The 23,020-nt window shown below is 40.3% G+C and overlaps 2 long non-coding RNA genes across 2 annotated transcripts in view; one reads left to right on the forward strand and one right to left on the reverse strand.

The window, feature by feature from the left end:
- Window positions 1-23,020, reverse strand: part of LOC129652473 (uncharacterized) — a 157,746-nt gene that overhangs the window by 11,019 nt on the left and 123,707 nt on the right. The window lies entirely within an intron of this gene.
- LOC129652474 (uncharacterized) lies at window positions 3,190-22,635 on the forward strand. The gene is made up of 3 exons (XR_008714555.1): window positions 3,190-3,219; window positions 5,540-5,630; window positions 22,534-22,635. It is a non-coding gene; the product is annotated as an uncharacterized LOC129652474 (long non-coding RNA).

The following is a 23,020-nucleotide window of genomic DNA, read 5'->3' on the forward strand; positions in this document are numbered from 1 at the left end:
CACACAATAAGGATCACCAGGGCCAACCTCTCACCCTCTCTCTCTAACAGCACTGTTTCATGTTCTGCGGTCAATACCCTGCCCTCTATTATCTTCACCATCAACAGCATCAACTACCCAGTGCCAGCTCGAGGCTACATCCTCAAGGTGAGGGGACAATATTGAGGGTTGGTTCTCAAACTGGAACTTGCAGGAACCCTTGGGCTGCTGCTGGGAGGAGGGCGCCCTCTGGAGGCCATGTCACACCATTACAGAAGCTGCCCTTTGGCTGGGCCAGTGCCTCCCACAAAACCAATCACTTGAGAGTAAAGGCCTGTGTGGGACATTGATCTTCCTGAAACATGTGGAGAGGCCACACCATATGGCATGATGGGAGTCAGGGAGAGGGTAACACTAAGGTCCTCAGTGCTCAAAGAGCTTCAATTCAATCTGAACCCTTAGGTGCATGAACATGAAATTCAGCTCTAGCAGTCCCTGAAATAGGCCATGTTACAAGGAGAATGGCTGGGGACAGTTCCAGTGTGATGTCCCAGCATAAGTTAACAGTCTCCCTTCCCTTCTGAATGTTTTCCTGGTTTGAATGATAAATTACATGGTCAGCCTAGTTCTCGCTGCATCTTCCCCTTGCTCCAGCCAGGTGCCTCCTTTGTGAGTTGGGGTACCCGACCCCTCTGTGGTGAGGTTGGATGCCAATGTGAATAAAGGGTGCACAGTGACTGCTTAGCCCCGACACTGGGTGGAGGCTTCATGTCAGCTCCCAGTGGGAGTTCAGAGCAGGCTGATGGGCTGAAAGAAGGCTTTGAGGAAGAGAGGGAATTTCAGGAATTCTAAAACCACAAACTCATTGAGGCATATGGAGGGTTGCTTAGTTCTAGGCAAAACTGCACTGGATTCCATGCAAATGGCATCTCAAGGTGGTCTGTACTGGGGCACTGGGAACTTACTAGGGATGATGAGGGCTACGGACTGACCAGTGAGGATGGGGAACAAGAGTATGTTACCCAACCAAGCCTGGAGTGGCCAGAGAGAGTGAGTGTGGGCTGAAGGAGGCTTTGCAGAGTTCCTGAGTTAAGTCTTCAAGAAAGTGTTGTGGGCACTGCTCTATTTAAGATGGATAACCAACAACAAGTTGCTGTGTAGCACAGGGAACTCCACTCAGTTATATGACAACCTGGATGGGAGGGGTGTCTTTGGGACCAGGATACCTGGATACATACAGTTGAGTCCCTTTACTGTCCACCTGAAACTCAGAATATTGTTAATCAGCTATGCTGCTAAGTTGATTCAGTCGTGTCTGACTCTGTGCGACCCTATAGATGGCAGCCCACCAGGCTTCCCCATCCCTGGGATTCTCCAGGCAAGAACACTGCAGTGGGTTGCCATTTCCTTCTCCAAAGCATAAAAGTGAAAAGTGGGAGTGAAGTCATTCAGTCCTGTCTGACTCTTAGCGACCCCATGAACTGCAGCCTACCAGACTCCTCCATCCATGGGATTTTCCAGGCAAGAGTACTGAAGTGGGATGCCAGTGCCTTCTTCAGAGTAATCAGCTATACGCCAATACAAAATAAATTTTTTTAATAAAGTACGGATTGTGGGGATGCAGAAGGAGAACCAGCATTCTCTGCAGAGAAAACAAGGAACAGGAGTCAGAAGGAAAGAAACAGGGACTGAGGAGAGCTATGGACACACTTCTTCTTTTTGAAAAAATTATATTGAAGTGTGCCTAATTTTCAGTGTTGCTTTAAGTTCTCCTGCACAACAGTGTGACTCAGTTATACACATAAAAAAGTACATATTTTCTTATTTTTTCATGTGATTTATCACTGAATATTGAATAGTTTCTTATGCTCTACAGTAGGACTTTGTTGTTTTTCATTCCTCTGTTTCCCCAACTCCCAGTCTTCAACTCACCACACCCTTCCTCATGGAAACCTCATTTCCTGGCCCTCTGGTTTTGGATGAACTCTCATATTCCCTGCTGCTGAGAAAACCCCTTGATACTTAGCAAAAGAGGGAAATAAAACAAAGAATTGTGCTGGGTCTGGATATTGGGGGGAGTCACCGGTAAGGTTTCATGCTGACGAGTGTGTGCCTCTGACTCCCCCAGGATGATAGAGGCCGCTGCTATACCACCTTTCAAGAGAACACTGTGAGTCCATCTACAGAGACCTGTGTCCTGGGTGACGTCTTCCTGAGGCTGTATTTCTCAGTCTTTGATCAAGGAAATGACAGGATTGGCCGGCACGGGCAGTGTAAATACTTGGACTGGTTCAGGAATCAGTAAGGACACTCCTAACACACACTCACTCACACTTTGGACACTCCTGCCCAGGATGCTGATGAACTGTGTTTGGTGGTCTGCACACCCTATTCTCAGTAAAGAATAAAGGGTTTCACTCTTAATGGTGCTGAAACAAATGGTTGCCTCTGTTTGTGTCTGGCAGTGAAGGATCTAGAACCAAGTCTGAATCAAAATTGAGAGTAGCCCTACTCCAACTGGCTTCAAGGAAAAGGGAGACTCATTGAAATGATTCTGGGAATCCAGGACACAAGACTCAGAGCAAATACAAAGATCACAGTGACTGGACCCAGGAAATCAGAAGTCATCAGTTCTCTCTTTCTCACACTCGGTCTTTCCCTTCCCTCTTCTTTCATGGTCTTAGCCTGACAACTTTCTTCCTTAAGCCTTCCACACCTAGTGAGGGAGTCCAAGCTACCTGCCCTAGGGTTTATATCCTGAAGGCATCTCCTAGTAAGGAAAGAAGCTCAGAGCCATTAGTGTTCAAGGGTGTTCCCTGAATGACTCACCTCAGTTCACATGTACAGCCCTAGATCAGCCATCCCGGTGCCATGGGGTCCTATGATTGGCTTTACATGGTCATCGGACCTGACACAGCAGCACACATGATTGTCAATCTCCTCTAGAACTACATGACTGAAGCTGGGGAGAGGCAGCCCCAACGATAGTGACTGGGGGATGGTCTAGGCCATGCAGGAGTTTGTGATGACCCACCAACTCCACCACCTCCTCATTCAGAGGAATTATAAGGGGTAATGAAATAGACTCTCTTCATCCCATCTCAGATGATCTTATCCCTGGACTTCTCCAGGGGATTTTGGGTGAGGCATTTCATGCAGTGCTGGTTCCCTCTTTTTCCCACACCCGAGTCACCAGCTCTCTGCCACATGTGCCTGCTCTGTCCTTTCCAGTTCTACTTGGTAAGTGGTGGCCCCAGTGAATCCCTGAGCCATCTCCCTTCTCCACGGCCCAGAATCCCCCTTCCTTGGCCTCCAGTGCTGCTGGGGAGAATGCAACACATGTATCTGGGGATGCAGGGTACACAGAGCCTTCAGCCTTTCTGAGCTTCCTCCAGGGGTGGAGCTACAAACTATTTTCTTGGAGCTGCCATGGTTAGGCACTTTTGCAGTGGAAGTATCCGTTCTTTCCACCTGGACCCCTCAGTACATGCCTCAGCTAAGACAGTAGGGGTCACAGGTTGATTTCCTTTCAGATTGACTGGTTTGATCTCCTTGTTTTACAAGGGACTCTCAAGAATCTTCTCTAGTACCACAGTTCAAAAGCTCAATTCTTTGGCATTTACCCTTTCATGTGGTCCAGATCTCACATCTGTACATGATTAATGGAAAAATCATAGCTTTGACACTACAGATCTCTGTAGCAAAGTGAGTCTCTGTTTTTTAACACACTGTGCAGATTTTTCATAGGCTTTCTTCCTTCCAAGGGACAAGTATCTTTTAATTTTGTGGTTGCAGTCAAGGCCCATAGTGATATTGGAGCCCAAGAAAATAAAATATGCCACTGTTTCCACTTCTTCCTCATCTATATGCCATGAAGTGGTGGGACTGGATGCCATGAATGTTGAGTATTTTGTGTGTGTGTGAATAGTTGTTTGAATGTTGAGTTTTAAGCCAGCATTTTTCATCTCCTCTCCTTATCAATTGGTCTTTAGTTCTTTGCTTTCTGCTATCAGTGTGGTGTCATCTTGATATCTGTGGATGTTGATATTTCTCCCAACAATCTTGATTCCATCTTGGGATTTATGCAGTCCACCAGGATCGAATGATCTTTCATACATACAAGTTCAATAAGCAGAGTAACAATGTATACCTTGTCATGCTGCTTTCCCAATTTTAAATCTTTTAGTTGTTCTGTGTCTTATTCTAACAGCCACTTTTTGACCTACATACAGACTTTCAGGAGACAGGTAAGGTGATCTGCTACTCCCATTCTCTTAAGAATTTTCCTCGGTTTGTTGTGGTCCACACATTGAAAGGCTTTAGCATAGTCAGTGAAGCATATGCAGATGTTTTTCTGGAATCCCCTTGCTTTCTCCATGGTCCAATGGATGTTGGCAATTTGATCTCTGGTTCCTCAAACCAGTTTGTACATCTGGAAGTTCTCAGTTCATGTACTGTGAAGGTTAGCTTGAAGGATTTTGAGCACTACCTTGCTAGCAAGTGAGATGAGCACAATTGCATGATAGGTTGAACATTCTTTGGAATTGCCATTATTTTGGATTGGAATGAAAACTGACTTTTCCCAGCACGGTGGCCACTGCTGAGTTTTCCAAATTTGCTGACATATTGAATGCAGCACTATTACAGCCTCATTATTTAGGATGTTTTAAACAGTTCAGCTGGAATTCCATCACCCCCACTAGCTTTGCTTGTAGTGATGCTTCCTAAGGCCCACTTGACTTCATGCTCTAGTTTATCTGGCTTTACATAAGTGACCCCAACATCATCTATATCTGGGTCATTATGTCCATTTTTGTATAGTTCTTCTGTGCATTCTTGCTACCTCTTCTTAATCTCATCTGCTTCTGTTAGATCTTTGAATTTTCTGTCCTTTATTGTGCCCATCTTTTCATGAAGTATTCCTATGGTATCTCCAATTTTCCTGAAGAGATCTATACTCTTTACAATTTATTATTTTCCTCTAATTCTTGCACTTTTCACTTATGAAGACTTTCTTATCTCTCCTTACTATTCTCTGGAAGTCTGCATCTCATTGGGTATATCTTTCCCTTTCTTGTTTGCTATCCACTTCTATTATTTTCTCAGCTGTTTTCAAGGCCTCCTCAGGCAACCACTTTGCCTTCTCACATTTGTTTTTCTTGGGGATGGTTTTGGTCACCACTTCCTGTACAGTGTTACAAAACTTCATCCATAGTTCTTCAGGCTACCAGACCTAATCCCTTGAATCTATTTTTCATCTCCACTGTATAATCATAAGGGATTTGACTTAGCTCATAGTTTAATGGTCTAGTGGTTTGCCTTATGTTCTTCAATTGAAACCTGAATATTGCTTGCTTCTGCCTAAGCAATAGTGCCAGATTACCACCCACAACTCCAGGTGGGTATAGAGCAAAAAACACAATTTGAGGACTATACTGTGGAAGTGAGAAATAGATTAAAGGGACTAGATCTGATAGACAGAGTGCCTGATGAACTATGGAATGAGGTTCATGACATTGTACAGAAGACAGGGATCAAGACCATCCCCATGGAATTACAGGAGGGGGAGGAGCTAATTCCACAAAACAACTTCTGAATGCCGGCAGAGGACATCAGGCACCCAGAAAAGCAACCCAAGTCTTCGAAAGGAGGTAGGAAAAAATACAAAAGACAAAAAAAGAGACAAAAGAGGGAGGGATGGAGTTCCATCCCGGGAAGGGAGTCTTAAAAAGAGAGAAGTTTCCAAACACCAGGAATCCTTCTCACTGCCGAATCTGTGCCGAGCCTTGGAAGCACAGAGGGCAACATAACAGGGAGGAAAAATAAATAAACAATTAAAACCTGCAGATTACAAGCCCTACAGTAACTCCCCCAGTGGAGAAGCAGTGCAGATGCCTGAACACACCACTAGCAAGCGGGGGCTGGGCAGGGAGGCCCGGCACGGGCTGCATCACTTAGAGTAAGGATCTGGCCTGAATACCCTGAGCGCTCTCTGAGCGAAATAATTTGGGCGAGCAAACCAGACTGTGGGATATCTACCACGCAAAAAGCCAGCCCTAACCTAAGACACCGCCAGGCCCACACATGGAACAAAGGCCTGAACAGAGATAGCTGGCTGCAGACCATCCACCTCTGGTGACAGGCAGCCAGAGCCAGAAGGGGGCATTAGCAGCCCCAAAGACACTATCTATAAAACTGTAAGCAGGCTTCTTTGCTAACTAAAACTTCTTGGGGGTCTGGACGGTCAACATCCACCTGAGAAGGTGCGCCAGTTGTACTAGATTACTAGTACAGATTACTAAGTGGCGGGGAGGTGATAAGTTGCAGCAATTGTGCTCGCCAAACACCTCATCACCTGAGCTGCTCGGACCTGGGAAGGGCACAAAACACAGGCCCAACCGAGTCTGTGCCTCTGAGGACTACCCGAGTTCCTGAACCTGAGCGGCTTGGACCTGGGAGGTGCAAGCAGCCCAGGGCCAGACGGATGGTTCCTGGTGGAGCAACCTAGAGCCTGAGCAGTGTGGGCAGGGAGGCTACATGCGCCATGAGCGGGGGCAGACCCAGTGTGGCTGAGGCACTGCGAGCACACACCAGTGTTATTTGTTTGCAGCGTCTCTCCCTCCCCCACAGCATGACTGAACAAGTGAGCCTAAAAAAAAAAAAAAAAGTGTCCTCCACCGTCCCTTTTGTGTCAGGGCGGAAACCAGACACTGAAGAGACCAGCAAACAGAAGAAGCTATAACAGAGGGAACCGCCTTGGAAGCTACAGGCAATAGATTAAAACCCTGTGGTTAGTACTGACTACATAGGAAGGGGCCTATAGATCTTGAGAAATATAAGTCGGACCAAGGAACTAGCCGAAAATGAACTGAACCCACAATACCCACAACAAAACTAGAGAAAGTATTAGATATATTTTTACTATTTTTACGATCATTCTTTCTTTCTTTTTTTAATTTTTTAAAGAATTTTAAGTCCTCTATTATTCCTTTAATTTTCACTTTTATAACCTACTATTACTTAGCAAAAAAACAATAAAAATAAAAAGACCCTTTTTTTTAAAGCAAACTTCATATAAATATAAATTTTTTTTTACAATTTTTTTTACTTTTTTTTCTTCTTTTCTTTAGCATTATATTTTTGAAATTCCAAACTCTACTCTAGATTTTTAATTTTAGCTTTTTGGTATTTGTTATCAATTTTGTACCTATATTTTTTTAATAATTTTTTTGACTTTTTTTTTCTCTCTTTCTTTCTCTTCTTTTATATAACATTGTATTTTTGAAATTCCAAACTCTACTTTAGATTTTTAATTTATGCTTTTTGGTATTTGTTATAAATTTTGTACCTATACTTCCTTTATAATTTTCGTGACTTTGTTTTTGTTTTTTCTCTCTCTCTTTTTTTTTTTTTTTTCTTCTTCTTTTCTTTAAGATTGTACTTTTGAAATTTCAAATTCTACTCTAGATTTTTAACTTTTGCTTTTTGGTATTTGTTATCAATTTTGCACCTATATTTTCTTTATAATTTTTGCGATTTGTTTGTTTTTGTTTGCTTTTGTTTCTCTCTTTCTTTTCCGTCTTCTTTTCTTTAACATTGTATTTTTGAAATTCCAAACTCTACTCTAGATTTTTAATTTTTGCTTTTATGTATTTGTTACCAATTTTGTACCTTAAAGAACCCAATCTTCAGTACCCATTTTTCACTAGGGAGCGAGATTACTGGCTTGACTGCTCTCTCTCCCTCTGGTCTCTCCTTTTTCTCCACCAGGTCGCCTGTGTCTCCTCCATAACCCCTCTCTACTCTACCCAACTCTGTGAATTTCTTTGTGTTCCAGACGGTGGAAGACACTTAGGGAACTGATTACTGGCTGGATCTGTCTCCCTCCTTTTCATTCCCCACTTGTATCCTCCTGGCCACCTCTGTCTCCTTCCTCCTTCTTCTCTTCTCTGTATAACTCCATGAACATCTCTGAGCGGTCCAATTGTGGAGTGCACATAAGGAAGTGATTACTGGCTAGCCCGCTCTCTCCTCTGTTGATTCCACCTCATCTCATTCGGGTCACCTCTAACTCCCTCCTCCCTCTTCTCTTCTCCATGTAACGCTGTGAACCTCTCTGGGTGACCCTCATGGTGGAGAAATTTTTCATCTTTAACGTAGATGTTTTATCAATGGTGCTGTATGGAAGTAGAAGTTTTGAGACTACTGTAAAAATAAGACTGATAACTGGAAGCAGGAGGCTTAAGTCCAAACCCTGACTCCAGGGAACTCCTGACTCCAGGGAACATTAATTGACAGGAGCTCATCAAATGCCTCCATACCTACACTGAAACCAAGCACCACACAAGGGCCAACAAGTTCCAGGGCAAGACATACCAAGCAAATTCTCCAGCAACAAAGGAACACAGCCCTGAGCTCCAAGATACAGGCTGCCCAAAGTCACTCCAAAACCATAGACATCTCATAACTCATTACTGGACATTTCATTACACTCCAGAGAGAAGAAATCCAGTTCCACACACCAGAACACAGACACAAGCTTCCCTAGCCAAGAAACCTTGACAAGCCACCTGTACAAACCCACGCACAGTGAGGAAATGCCACAATAAAGAGAACTCCACCAACTGCCAGAATACAGAAAGGACACCCCAAACTCAGCAATTTAAACAAGATGAAGAGACAGAGGAATACCCAGGATAAATGCCCACCAAGCCAAACAAAACAGGAAGAGATAGGGAATCTACCTGATAAAGAATTCCGAATAATGATAGTGAAATTGATCCAAAATCTTGAAATCAAAATGGAATCACAGATTAATACCCTGGAGACAAGGATTGAGAAGATGCAAGAAAGGTTTAACAAGGACCTAGAAGAAATAAAAAAAGAGTCAATATATAATGAATAATGCAATAAATGAAATTAAAAACACTCTGAAGTCATCAAATAGTATAATAACAGAGGCAGAAGATAGGATTAGTGAATTAGAAGATAGAATGGTAGAAATAAATGAATCAGAGAGGAAAAAAGAAAAACGAACTAAAAGAAATGAGGACAATCTCAGAGACCTCCGGGACAATATTAAACGCTATAACATTCAAATCATAGGGGTCCAAGAAGAAGAAGACAAAAAGAAAGACCATGAGAAAAGACTTGAGGAGATAATAGTTGAAAACTTCCCTAAAATGGGGAAGGAAATAGTCACTCAAGTCCAAGAAACCCAGAGAGTCCCAAACAGGATAAATGCAAGGCAAAACACCCCAAGACACATATTAATCAAATTAACAAAGATCAAACACAAAGAACAAATATTAAAAGCAGCAAGGGAAAAACAACAAATAACACAAAAGGGAATTCCCATTAGGATAACAGCTGATCTTTCAATAAAAACTCTTCAAGCCAGGAGGGAATGATAAGACATACTTAAAGTCATGAAAGAAAATAACCTACAGCCCAGATTGTACCCAGCAAGGATCTCATTCAAATATGAAGGAGAAATCAAAAGCTTTACAGACAAGCAAAAGCTGAGAGAATTCAGCACCACCAAACCAGCTCTCCAACAAATACTAAAGGATATTCTCTAGACAGGAAACAAAAAAACGGTGTATAAACTCGAACCCAAAACAATAAAGTAAATGGCAACGGGATCATACTTATCAGTAATTACCTTAAACATATATGGGTTGAATGCCCCAACCAAAAGACAAAGACTGGCTGAATGGATACAAAAACAAGACCCCTACATATGTTGTCTGCAAGAGACCCACCACAAAACAGGGGACACATACAGACTGAAAGTGAAGGGCTGGAAAAAGATTTTCCAAGCAAATAGGGACCAAAAGAAAGCAGGGGTAGCAATACTCATATCAGATAAAATGGACTTTAAAACAAAGGCTATGAATAGAGACAAAGACGGTCACTACATAATGATCAAAGGATCAATCCAAGAAGAAGATATAACAATTTTAAATATATATGCACCCAACACGGGAGCACCACAATATGTAAGACAAATGCTAACAAGTATGAAAGGAGAAATTAACAATAACACAATAATACTGGGAGACTTTAATATCCCACTCACACCTATGGATAGATCAACTAAACAGAAAATTAACAAGGAAACACAAACTTTAAACGATACAATAGACCAGTTAGACCTAGTTGATATCTATAGGACATTTCACCCCAAAACAATGAATTTCACCTTTTTCTCAAGCACACATGGGACCTTCTCCAGGATAGATCACATCCTGGAACATAAATCTAGCCTTGGTAAATTCAAAAAAATAGAAATAATTCCAAGCATCTTCTCTGACTACAATGTAGTAAGATTAGATCTCAATTACAGGAGAAAAACTATTAAAAATTCCAACAAATGGAGGCTGAACAACACGCTGCTGAATAACCAACAAATCACAGAAGAAATCAAAAAAGGAATCAAAATCTGCATAGAAACAAATGAAAATGAAAACACAACAACCCAAAACCCGTGGGACACTGTAAAAGCAGTCCTAAGGGGAAAGTTCATAGCAATACAGGCATACCTCAAGAAACAAGAAAAAAGTCAAATACATAACCTAACTCTACACCTAAAGCAACTGGAAAAGGAAGAAATGAAGAACCCCAGGATTAGTAGAAGGAAAGAAATCTTAAAAATTAGGGCAGAAATAAATGCAAAAGAAACAAAAGAGACCATAGCAAAAATCAACAAAGCCAAAAGCTGGTTCTTTGAAAGGATAAATAAAATTGACACAACATCAGCCAGACTCATCAAGAAACAATGGGAGAAAAATCAAATCAATAAAATTAGAAATGAAAATGAGAGATCACAACAGACAACACAGAAATACAAAGGATCATAAGAGACTACTATCAGCAATTACATGCCAATAAAATGGACAACGTGGAAGAAATGGACAAATTCTTAGAAAAGTACAACTTTCCAAAACTGGACCAGGAAGAAATAGAAAATCTTAACAGACACATCACAAACACGGAAATTGAAACTGTAATCAGAAATCTTCCAGCAAACAAAAGCCCAGGTCCAGACTGCTTCACAGCTGAATTCTTCCAAAAATTTAGAGAAGAGCTAACACCTATCCTACTCAAACTCTTCCAGAAAATTGCAGAGGAAGGTAAACTTCCAAACTCATTCTATGAGGTCACCATCACCCTAATACCAAAACCTGACAAAGATCCCACAAAAAAAGAAAACTAAAGGCCAATATCACTGATGAACATAGATGTAAAAGTCCTTAACAAAATTCTAGCAATCAGAATCCAATAACACATTAAAAAGATCATACACCATGACCAAGTGGGCTTTATCCCAGGGATGCAAGGATTCTTCAATATCCACAAATCAATCAATGTAATACACCACATTAACAAATTGAAAAATAAAAACCATATGATTATCTCAATAGATGCAGAGAAAGCCTTTGACAAAATTCAATATCCATTTATGATAAAAACTCTCCAGAAAGCAGGACTAGGAGGAAAATACCTCAACATAATAAAAGCTATATATGACAAACCCACAGCAAACATTATCCTCAACGGTGAAAAATTGAAAGCATTTCCTCTAAAGCCAGGGACAAGACAAGGGTGCCCACTTTCACCTTTACTATTCAACATAGTTTGGAAGTTTTGGCCACAGCAATCAGAGCAGAAAAAGAAATAAAAGGTATCCAAATTGGAAAAAAAGAAGTAAAAGTCTCATTGTTTACAGATGACATGATTCTCTATATAGAAAACCCTAAAGACTCCACCAGAAAATTACTAGAACTAACCAATGAATATAGTAAAGTTGCAGGATATAAAATCAACACACAGAAATCCCTTGCATCCCTATACACTAATAATGAGGAAACAGAAAGAGAAATTAAGGAAACAATTCCATTCACCATTGCAAGGGAAAGAATAAAATACTTAGGAATATATCTACCTAAAGAAACTAAAGACCTATATACATAAAACTATAAAACACTGGTGAAAGAAATCAAAGAGGACACTAATAGATGGAGAAATATACCATGTTCATGGATTGGAAGAATCAATATAGTGAAAATGAGTATACTACACAAAGCAATTTATAGATTAAATGCAATCCCTATCAAGCTACCAACAGTATTCTTCACAGAGCTAGAACAAATAATTTCACAATTTGTATGGAAATACAAAAAACCTCGAATAGCCAAAGCGATCTTGAGAAAGAAGAATGGAACAGGAGGAATCAACCTACCTGACTTCAGGCTCTACTACAAAGCCACAGTCATCAAGACAGTATGGTACTGGTACAAAGACAGAAATATAGATCAATGGAACAAAATAGAAAGCCCAGAGATAAATCCACGCACATATGGACACCTAATCTTTGACAAAGGAGGCAAGAATATACAATGGATTAAAGACAGTCTCTTTAACAAGTGGTGCTGGGAAAAGTGGTCAACCACTTATAAAAGAATGAAACTAGAACACTTTCTAACACCATACACAAAAATAAACTCAAAATGCATTAAAGATCTAAATGTAAGACCAGAAACTATAAAACTCCTAGAGGAGAACATAGGCAAAACACTCTCCGACATACATCACAGCAGGATCCTCTATGACCCACCTCCCAGAATATTGGAAATAAAAGCAAAGATAAACAAATCGGATCCTATTAAAATTAAAAGCTTCTGCACAACAAAGGAAATTATAAGCAAGGTGAAAAGACAGCCTTCAGAATGGGAGAAAATAATAGCAAATGAAGCAACTGACAAACATCTAATCTCAAAAATATACAAGCAACTCCTACAGCTCAATTCCAGAAAAATAAATGACCTAATCAAAAAATGGGCCAAAGAACTAAATAGACATTTCTCCAAAGAAGACATACAGATGGCTAACAAACACATGAAAAGATGCTCAACATCACTTATTATCAGAGAAATGCAAATCAAAACCACTATGAAGTACCATTTCACGCCAGTCAGAATGGCTGCGATCCAAAAGTCTACAAGTAATAAATGCTGGAGAGGGTGTGGAGAAAAGGGAACCCTCTTACACTGTTGGTGGGAATGCAAACTAGTACAGCCACTATGGAGAACAGTGTGGAAATTCCTTAAAAAACTGGAAATAGAACTGCCTTATGATCCAGCAATCTCACTGCTGGGCATACACACTGAGGAAACCAGGATTGAAAGAGACATGTGTACCCCAATGTTCATCGCACTACTGTTTATAAAAGCCAGGACATGAAAGCAACCTAGATGTCCATCAGCAGATGAATGGATAAGAAAGCTATGGTACATATACACAATGGAGTATTACTCAGCCATTAAAAAGAATACATTTGAATCAGTTCTAATGAGGTGGATGAAACTGGAGTCTATTATACAGAGTGAAGTAAGGCAGAAAGAAAAACACCAATACAGTATACTAACACATATATATGGAATTTAGAAAGATGGTAACAATAACCCTGTGTACGAGACAGCAAAAGAGACACTGATGTATAGAACAGTCTTATGGACTCTGTGGGAGAGGGAGAGGGCAGAAAGATTTGGGAGAATGACATTGAGACATGTATAATATCATGTATGAAACGAGTCACCAGTCCAGGTTCGATGCACGATACTGGATTCCTGGGGCTGGTGCACTGGGACAACCCAGAGGGATGGTATGGGGAGGGAGGAGGGTTCAGAATGGGGAACACATGTATACCTGTGGTGGATTCATTTCAATATTTGGCAAAACCAATACAATATTGTAAAGTTTAAAAATAAAATGAAATTTAAAAAAATAATTACAGGAAAAATAAACAAACAACCTTTCGGCGACTTTAAAAAAAAAAAGACCATCCCCATGGAAAATAAATGCAAATAAGCAAAATGGCTGTCTGAGGAGACCTTACACATACCTATGAAAAGAAGAGAAGCAAAAAGAAAAGAGAAAAGGAAAGATATAAGCATCTGAATGCAGAGTTCCAAAGAATAGCAAGAAAAAATAAGAAAGCCTTCCTCAGCGATCAATGCAAATAATAGAGGAAAACAACAGAATGGGAAAGACTAGAGATCTTTTCAAGAAAATTAAACATACCAAGGGAATATTTCATGCAAAGATGGGCTTGATAAAGGACAGAAATGGTATGGACCTAACAGAAGCAGAAGATATTAAGAAGAGGTATCAATAATACACAGAAGAACTGTACAAAAAAGAGCTTCATGACCCAGATAAACACGATGGTGTGATCACTGACCTAGAGCCAGACATCTTGGAATGTGAAGTCAAGTGGGCCTTAGAAAGTATCACTACAAACAAAGCTAGAAGAGCTGATGGAATTCCAGTTGAGCTATTTCAAATCCTGAAAGATGATGCTGTGAAAGGGCTAAACTCAATATGCCAGCAAATTTGGAAAACTCAGCAGTGGCCACAGGACAGGAAAAGGTTAGTTTTCATTTCAATCCCAAAGAAAGGTAATGCCAAACAATGCTCAAATTCCTGCACAATTGCACTAATCTCACACGCTAGTATAGTAATGCTCAAAATTCTTCAAGCCAGGCTTCAGCAATACGTGAACTGTGAACTTCCAGATGTTCAAGCTGGTTTTATAAAAGGCAGAGGAACAAGAGATCAAATTGCCAACATCTGCTGGATCATCGAAAAAGCAAGAGTTCCTGAAAAACATCTATTTCTGTTTTATTGACTATGCAACAGCCTTTGACTGTGTGGATCACAATAAACTGTGGAAAATTCTGAGAGAGATGGGAATACCAGACCACCTGACCTGCCTCTTGAGAAACCTGTATGCAAGTCAGGCAACAACAGTTAGAACCGGGTAAAGAACAACGGACCAGTTCCAAATAGGAAAAGGAGTATGTCAAGGGTGTATATTGTCACCCTGTTTATTTAACTTATATGCAGAGTACATCATGAGAAATGCTGGGCTGGAAGAAGCACAAGAGGGAATCAAGATTTCCAGGAGAAATATCAATAACCTCAGATATGCAGATGACACCACCCTTATGGCAGAAAGTGAAGAGGACCTAAAAGCCTCTTGATGAAATTGAAAGAGGAGAGTGAAAGTGTTGGCCTAAAGATCAACATTCAGAAAACTAAGACCATGGCATCTGGTCCCATCACTTCATGTGAAATAGATGGGGAGACAGTGGAAACAGTGTCAGACTTTATTTTAGGGGGCTCCAAAATCACTACAGATGATGACTGCAGCCATGAAATTAAAAGACGCTTACTCCGTGGAAGGAAAGTTATGACCAACCTAGATAGCATATTGAAAAGCAGAGATATTACTTTGCCAACAAAGGTCCGTCCAGTCAAGGCTATGGTTTTTCCAGTGGTCATATATGGATGTGAGAGTTGGACTGTGATGAAAGCTGAGAGCCACAGAATTGATGCTTTTGAACTGTGATGTTGGTGAAGACTCTTGAGAGTCCCTTGGACTGCAAGGAGATCCAGCCAGTCCATCCTAAAGGAGATCATTCCTGGGTGTTCATTGAAGGGCTGATGCTAAAGATGAAACTCCAATACTTTGGCCACCTCATGCAAAGAGTTGACTTACTGGAAAAGACTCTGATGCTGGGAGGGATTGGGGGCAGGAGGAGAAAGGGACAACAGAGGATGAGATGGCTGTATGGCATCACTGATTCGATGGACATGAGTTTGAGTGAACTCCGGGAGTTGGTGATGGACCAGGAGGCCTGGCATGCTGTGATTCATGGGGTCGCAAAGAATCGGACACGACTGAGCGACTGAGCTGAACTGAACTGACCCTAGGTTTATTCTGGCGTTTCACATACTTAGCTGTGTGACCTTCATCAAGTCCCTTAACCTCAGTTTTCTCATCTGGAAAATGGGCACCATGCTGATACTTGAACCTTTTAGATTGCATACGTGCCTGCAAAGAGCAGATGGCCCTGAGAGGGCTTTCTGGGTTCCTGAGTCTGGATCAATTATGAATTATTCTGCCACCTGGGGAGAAGGAAATCTTCTGTTTAGAGGTTATGCCTACCATCCTCAAAGTTAAATACTGATTCAAGCCAAATTACATCTATTTCTGAACCATAATACAGAACTCTGACTGAGCCGATGCTTCTGTTTTCTTGGGTCCCAGAAGAGCTAATGATTACTGTCTCAGATTACTCCTTTCCTTAACATTACCAGTCAGCCTTTCCTTGCCAACTACTTCTAGCCTGAAATCAACTGCAAGGAGAGTTGTAAGGCTTTTGGTCTCTTTTCAGTTTCCCGCATCTCCAGCATAGCAACAAGTAGCTGTTATGGCTACTTGTCATAGCAACAACTATGGCAACCTCTACAGTCCAATCTCAGCCTGTTAATATAAACTGTCTTCATATGGCCCCTCATGGTTAAAATACCTACAGTGGCCTTAAAAACCTGCCTATGCCTTCTGTTTATCAGGAAATATGTGTGGACCTGATCTAATTTGCTTTCCCAAGCATGATTCCAACCATGCATTTAAGGAATGAGACATTTAGTCATCTAACTACCCACAGGAATTGACAAAAGCAAACCACCCATCGGGCATTTCTCGCTTACCTCAAAACAATATTGAAGTGATCTGCAACAATCTGATACACTGACATGTACACTCTAGACGGGACAATTTTCCTCTCGATTCATTTTCCACCTAGTACAGAATGTCTACCATGAGCCTGGCCTTCTAGCAGCTGGTCACCTGGTTTTTGCAGACTTAGCCCACTTCAGACCCCTTCCACATTCGTCAGTAAAATCTAGAGAACAAACTCAGTCAAAGCTCTCGCTTCTGCAGAAGACAGCTTTTGGTTTTTTAAAAAACAATGTTTGGTAACACATTCAAAATCTTGTGCTCCTTGCCTTGGATTCAAGGACTTGTACCAAAGGATGGGAAGATTCCCCTTCCACCCAAATCTTTCTCTACTCCCACCAGGGCCAGAGGCTTCACTGGACCCTGTGTCCTCACTGGTATTGTTCAATTGCTAAGTAATGTCTGACACTCTGTGGTTACATGTACAGCAGCAAAACAGGCTTCCTTGTCTTTCAGTATTTTGCAGAGTTTCCTCAAACTCATGTCCATTAAGTCGGTGATGCCATCTCATCATCTCATCCTTTTGATACCTCTCCTTCTGCCAACAACCTTTTCCAGCATCAGGGTCTCTTCCAATGAGCTGGCTCGTCACATCAGGTGCCCTAAATGTTGGAGCTTCATCTTCAGCATCAGTCTTTGCATTAAATATTGCTCTACCACTTCCAAAACAAAACTCATGTTTCCAATCACCTAACAATATTGAGCATTGATAAGGTTTAATAGATCAGTGATATTGACCCCTGGGAAATCCCAGCACTGCCACCTTGCCTTTCTCTTACGATTCTCTGAACCTGGCATAGAACTGCTTCCCTACAGCTTCTCTTGCTTGAAAAGGCCTACCAACCTATCATTGTCAGCTATCCAGGAACTGTTCCTTCCTACTTCCCCAAAGACTTCTGACTGCTCCCTGATTGTCCTCTGTACATCAGTTCAGAGGACTTGCTATATCATGCTAACTTCTTGCTATATCATGGGGTGCAGCACACCAGGCTTCCCTGTCCATCACCAACTTCCAGAGCTTGCTCAAACTCATCTTCATCAAGTTGTTGATGCCACCCAACAATTTCATCTTCTGTCTTCCCCTTTACCTCCTGCCTTTAATCTTTTCCAGCATCAGGGACTTTTCTAATAAATCAGTTCTTCCCATCAGGTGGCCAAAGTATTGGAGGTTTAGCTTCAGCATCTGTCCTTCCAATGAATATTCAGAACTTGATTCCTTTAGGGTGGGCTGGTTGGATCTTCTTGCAGTCCAAGGGACTCTCAAGAGTCATGTCGAAGATCACAGCTTAAAAGCATCAATGCAAAAGAAACAAAAAAGACCATAGCAAAAATCAACAAAGCCAAAAGCTTGTTCTTTGAGAGGATAAATAAAATTGAAAAACCATTAGCCAGACTCATCAAGAAACAAAGGGAGAAGAATCAAATCAACAAAATTAGAGTGAAAATGGAGAGATCACAACAGATAACATAGAAATACAAAGGATCATAAGAGACTACTATCAGTAACTATATACCAATAAAATGGACAACTTGGAAGAAATGGACAAATTCTTAGAAAAATAAACTTTTCAAAACTGAACCACGAAAAAATAGAAAATCTTAACAGACCCAACACAAGCACAGAAATTGAAACTGTAATCAGAAATCTTCCAGCAAACAAAACCCCAGGACCAGATGGCTTCTCAGCTGAATTCTACCAAAAATTTAGAGAAGAGCTAACACCTATCCTACTCAAACTCTTCCAGAAAGTTGCAGACGAAGACAAACTGCCAAACTCATTCTATGAGGCCACCATTGCCCTAATACCAAAACCAGACAAAGATGCCACATATAGGCCAATATCACTGATAAACATAGATGCAAAAACCTTAACAAAATTCTAGCAAAGACAATCCAACACCATATTAAAAAGATCACACATCATGACTAAGTGGCCTTTATCCCAGGGATGCAAAGAGTCTTCATTATCTGCAAATCAATCAAAATAATACATCACATTAACAAATTGAAAGATAAGAACCATATGATTATCTCAATAGATGCAGAGAAAGCCTTTTTAAAAATTCAACATCCATTTATGATAAAACCCTCCAGAAAGCTAGAATAGAAGAAACATACCTCAACATAATAAAAGCTATATATGGCAAACACACAGCAAACATTATTCTCAATGGTGAAACATTGAAAGCATTTCCCCTAAAGTCAGGAATAAGACAAGGGTGCCCACTCTCATCATTATTATTCAACATAGTTTTGGAAGTTTTGGCCACAGCAATCAAAGCAGAAAAAGAAATAAAAGAAATCCAGACTGGAAAAGAAGAAGTAAAACTCTCACTGTTTGCAGATGACATGATCCTTTACATAGAAAACCCTAAAGACTCCACCAGAAAATTACTAGAGCTAAACAATGCATATAGTAAAGTTGCAGGATATAAAATCAACACACAGAAATCCCTTCCATTCCTATACATTAATAATGAGAAAATAGAAAAGAAATTAAGAAAGCAATTCCATTCACCATTGCAATGAAAAAAAATACATACGAATATATCTACCTAAAGAAACAAAAGGCTTATATTTGGAAAACTTATATATATAAAACACTGGTGAAAGAAATCGAAGAGGACACTAATAGATGGAGAAATATACCATGTTCAAGGATCAGAAGAATCAATATAGTGGAAATGAGTATACTATCCAGAGCAATCTATAGATTCAATGCAATCCCTATCAAGCTACCAACAGTATTTTTCACAGAACGAGAACAAATAATTTCACAATTTGTATGGAAATACAAAAAACCTCGAATAGCCAAAGTAATCTTGAGAAAGAAGAATGGAACTGGAGGAATCAACCTGCCTGACTTCAGGCTCTATTACAAAGCCACAGTCATCAAGACAGTATGGTACTGGCACAAAGACATAAATATAGATCAGTAAAACAAAGTAGAAAGCCCAGAGATAAATCCACACACCTATGGACACCTTATCTTTGACAAAAGTGGCAAGAATATACAGTGGAGAAAAGACAAACTCTTTAACAAGTGTTGCGGGGAAAACTGGTCAACCACTTGTAAAAGACTGAGATTAGAACACTTTCTAACACCATACACAAAAATAAACTCAAAATGGATTAAAGATCTAAATGCAAGACCAGAAACTATAAAACTCCTAGAGGAAAACATAGGCAAAACACTTTTTGACATAAATCACAGCAGGATCCTCTATGACCAACCCTCCAGAGTATTGGAAATAAAAGTAAAAATAAACAAATGGGACCTAATTAAACTTAAAGCTTTTGCACAATGAAGGAAACTATATGCAAGGTGAAAAGACAGCCTTCAGATTGGGAGAAAATTATAGCAAATGAAGCAACTGACAAAGAATTAATCTCAAAAATATACAAGCAACTCCTGCAGTTCAATTCCAGAAAAATAAACGACCCAATCAAAAAATGGGCCAAAGAACTAAACAGACATTTCTCCAAAGAAGACATACAGATGGCTAACAAATACATGAAAAGTTGCTCAACATCACTCATTATCAGAGCAATGCAAATCAAAACCACAATGAGGTACCATTTCACGCCAGTCAGAATGGCTGCTATCAAAAAGTCTACAAACAATAAATGCTGGAGAGGGTGTGGAGAAAAGGGAACCCTCTTACACTGTTGGTGGTAATGCACACTAGTACAGCCAATCTGGAGAACAGTGTGGAGATTCCTTAAAAAATTGGAACTAAAACTGTCATATGACCCAGCAATACCACTGCTGGACATACACACTGAGGAAACCAGAATTGAAAGAGACACATGTATCCCAGTGTTCATTGCAGCACTGTTTATAATAGCCAGGACATGGGAGCAACCTAGATGTCCATCAGCAGACGAATAGATAAGAAAGCCATGGTACATATACACAATGGAGTATTACTCAGCCATTAAAAAGAATACATTTGAATCAGTTCTAATGAGGTGGGTAAAACTGCAGCCTATTATACAGACTGAAGTAAGCCAGAAAGAAAAACACCAATACAGTATACTAACATATATATATATATATATAAAATATGTACATTTATATAATATATAAATGTATATATATGTTATATAAATATATATTATATATAATATATATTATATTATATTATATATTATATATAAACATATATATTAAATATATAATATATTATAATATAATATATTATATTACATTACATTATATATTATATTATATATATGTGTGTTTATATAAATTTATATATGTTATATAAATATATATTAAATATATATATATAAAATATGGAAAGATAGTAATGATAACCCTATACACAAGACAGCAAAAGAGACACAGATGTATAGAACTGTCTTTTGGACTCTGGGAGAGGGTGAGGATGGGAGGATTTCAGAGAATGTCATTGAAACATGCATATTATCATATGTGAAGTGGATTGCCAGTCCAGGTTTGATGAATGAGACAGGGTGCTTGGGGATGGTGTACTGGGATGACCCAGAGGGATGTGATGGGGAGAGCAGTGGGAGGGGGGGTTAAGGATGGGAAAAACATGTACACTGTGGCAGATTAATGTAAATTTATGGCAAAACCACTACCATTTTGTAAAGTAACTAGCCTCCAATTAAAGTAAATCAATTTATATTAAAAAATATTCTCATAGAGAAATCAGGGAGGTCTCAGGGAAAGCAGGACATGAAAAAGGATGAACCAGTCTGGGTCTGATATCATGCAAGTGGTGGAGAGGGAAACTACAGCCTGTTTTCATAGGGAACTTGTGCCTCAAACGTACCCCAACTCAAGACTAGGGAGCTGGGATTTCACTCTCTGACAAGCACCTCCCTCTCATCCTTCAACTAACACTGCACTGGTGTCTCAGAGCCTTTGTATTAGATCCTCCAAAGAAAAATCAAAGGTGACACTAGAAGCAAAAAGACACCAAAGCTCAGGAAAATGCAACCTCAGATAATGTCTCGATTTCTGCACCCACTCTGCCATCTCCAGCATCATATCTGGAATCCTGCGAGTCTAAAGAACTCCATGAGTCTCTAGACATAAGCATTTTTCAAAATTCAGCTTTTAATTTATATAGGGGTATAGTTAATTTACAGTATTGTATTAATATTAGTTGTATGGAAAATTAATTCCCTTATACATACACATGTATCCATTCTTTCTTAGGTTCTTTTCCCATACAGGTTATTACAGACTATTGATCAGAATTCCTGTGCTGTACAGTAGGTCTTTGTTGATTATCTATTAAATAGAATAGTATACAGATATTAATCTCAAACTGTCAATATCCCTCTCCCACATTTCCACTTTGGTAACTATAATTATTGTTTTGATGGAGGGAAGTGTCTATAGGCACTTTTTGGATCAGGGTCTGTGCTTGTGGGAGTGGAGTGGCCAGGAAAAGCAAGCCTGAGAGAGACTCATTTGAGATGATGCTAAGTGTTGAGAAGGACCTGGCCATGCACAAAGCTGGGAGAAAAACATTCTAGATGTGGGAAGTAGTCCCTGATAAGGAAGGACCAAGGTAACCAAGTTTAATAAACGGCTACCCTTCCACTGCTAACCTTCCTTCCATGCTTGGAACTTGGCCTTCAGGTCAACCACCATGACCTAATCTCATGCTTCAGCTGTGAGTTAGCAGCAATGAGCCACATCAGCCTTCCCAAAAAGGGAGAACCTGGGGCTATCACGAGGCTGAATATGCTCTGGACTCAGGAAAGTGTCCACAAACTAGTTATCCCCAGGAGCATCAGGTGCAAGGGGCACCACCAAGGCCTCTGACTATCTCTGTCTACTTGTTCTCAGGAGTAGAAATGCCAAGGAACTGATAGAGCAAAGAAATAAGTAATGACTTGTTTCATCGTTCTCTGTGTGATTCCCCTGGCCCTTTGACCACACTGCTCTCTGCCCAAAAACTCTTTCCTCTATTCCTTCTTCAAAGGTGGCTTGTGAAAAACTTCAGCACCTGACTGTGAAGCCTGGTGACTGGAACTCAACTCACAATCAACTGGGAACCTGAGATGTCCAGCCTTGTCCTGTGTTTCTGCCCTTTTTCTCCAACCAGATTCATAAAGCAAAGTCCTGAATAAAAATAAGTGTGATTGTAACCCTCTCAAGGCTTTTGAATCTCTAAGATCTATTTTGAGCATCAAAGAGGGAACACATACGTTTCATGCAGGCTAGTCTCAGACCCCAGCCTCACTCACCAGGGGTTCCCTGAGGAAACATAAGATACTTATCCAAGTTACCAGAAGGCTGAGAAAGGAAAGCTTCTCGCTTGAATGCAGGTGCATGTTATCCAGTCACCCAAGGTCTGTGTTGTGTGAATGAGGATTGGGAGCTCTGGGGATTCTGAGTTGGGAGTGAGTCAGTCACCACCTGCAAGATTGCCTCTTGGGGTCACTACAGCTGGGGCTCCCCCACTGTGC

This window comes from Bubalus kerabau, chromosome 5 (genome assembly GCF_029407905.1).
Source record: "Bubalus kerabau isolate K-KA32 ecotype Philippines breed swamp buffalo chromosome 5, PCC_UOA_SB_1v2, whole genome shotgun sequence".
NCBI classification, from domain to species: Eukaryota; Metazoa; Chordata; class Mammalia; order Artiodactyla; family Bovidae; genus Bubalus; species Bubalus kerabau.